Source organism: Pseudopipra pipra, chromosome W, assembly GCF_036250125.1.
Source record: "Pseudopipra pipra isolate bDixPip1 chromosome W, bDixPip1.hap1, whole genome shotgun sequence".
Lineage (NCBI taxonomy): Eukaryota > Metazoa > Chordata > Aves > Passeriformes > Pipridae > Pseudopipra > Pseudopipra pipra.
Window position 1 is genome coordinate 8,746,125 of NC_087580.1, and position 1,603 is coordinate 8,747,727.

At 58.5% G+C, this 1,603-nt stretch overlaps 1 long non-coding RNA gene across 1 annotated transcript; it reads left to right on the forward strand.

Annotated features, from left to right (window-relative positions):
- Positions 1–446: 446 nt before the first annotated feature.
- Positions 447–1,040, forward strand: LOC135405897 (uncharacterized). The gene is made up of 2 exons (XR_010426082.1): positions 447–514; positions 900–1,040. It is a non-coding gene; the product is annotated as an uncharacterized LOC135405897 (long non-coding RNA).
- The last annotated feature ends 563 nt before the right edge of the window (positions 1,041–1,603 follow it).

Genomic DNA, 1,603 nt, shown 5'->3' on the forward strand with positions numbered 1-1,603 from the left:
CTTTGCTCTCCTTCCCTAGCCAATCTCGGGACAAGGAGGAGGTGGATGTGTTGGGGTAAGTCCTGGAGTTGGGATGTCCCCAGTGTGGGAAATGGGTGGAAATGTAGTCCCCCCATCCCTCCTGGACCTGGGGACACCCCAGTGACCAGTGACACCTCCCGCTCTCTCTCCAGGGAGGCATGGATGTCCATCGAGTGAAGAGGTCTGAGGTGGGTACCCCGAGTTCTGCTGGGCCCAGACCCTCCCCTCTCATGGCCACCACCCTCCCTGGCATCCCAGTGTGCCCCAGTCCAGCCCAGTGTGCCCCAGTACAGCCCAGTGTGTCCCAGTACATCCCAGTGTGTCCCAGTCCAGCCCAGTGTGCCCCAGTCCAGCCCAGTATGTCCCAGTGCACCCCAGTGTGTCCCAGTTCACCCCAGTGTGTCTCTAACCGTGCCTTTGTCCCCAGCCCCCTGTGGCTGACCAGGTGGAGCTGATGCGCCAGTGACGCTCGGCTGCCTCTCTGCATGTCCAGGTGAGAAATATGGGAGGCTCCTCAGCCCCCCAAAGGAGCCTGGCAGGGCCCTGGGGGGTCCCTGAGCCCTCTGCAGTGGGCAGAGCTTGGGGACAGCAGAGGGACACGCAGGGGGCTGTCCCTGCTCCGTGTCCCGGGGCAGTTGGACAGAGCTGCCCCCAAGCCTTGCCTTGCACTGGGGGCTCTGCAGACCCCCAGCCTCACCGGGAGGGCAGGGAGGGGCTCGGGGAGGTGTCACAGCATCCCGGGCTCAGGGATCCACATGGATCTCAGCATCCAATTCCCTTTTCTTGCCCCAGCTCCCTGCAGACAGACGGGGTAGGAACAAGGCCCCTCCCATGTCCCTGTGGACACCAGGGGTGACATTTGGGGCTCTGTCTTTCAGGACTGGAAGTGGTGGTGACACCCGTGTCCTGGCCCCCTCCAACGGCATGAGGAGATGATCATCCCTGGAGGACCCCCCTGATCCCCTGGGTGCCCTGGCAATTTCCCTGCAAGAATCAATAAACCCCTGCAGCAAAACAAATGCTCTGTGTCTGTCTGTGTGTGTGTGTTTTCACATCCATGGGTGCCTTCCCGTGTCCATGTGTGTTCCCACGTCCCCTGGGGCACCCGGTGGTTTGGGGGCACAGCGGGAAACAGGGTCTGACTGGGGCTGTCCAAGCACCGTCCCTGTCATGGTTTGAGATAGCCCCAAAATCCAATCCCCTAGTCTAAGCCCCCTCCCACATCTCAACCTAATGTGAGATGGGTTTTTCCAGACAAAACACACCAGACTCAGAATGGGGAAAGGGAATATATTACAATGACTGTACAGTAAATACCATATCACATTATACACACGATCACAATATCTCTACCATGACATATAGTATTTACAATGGACCCGATCTCTTCTCCCCTCCAAATAAAAGTCCAGGAGGGAAAGAAGGACAGATCCCTTCCAGTCCTTAAGCAGCATCTTCTAAGGCAGCTGGTTTCTTCTTCTCATGCATGCAGCAGCTGTGGCTGGTTTTCTGCCAGCACTCACGAGGGAGGTATCCAAGCTCCCTCGGTCCCCTTGACGCAGGGGGTCTTCCGTGGGCTTCA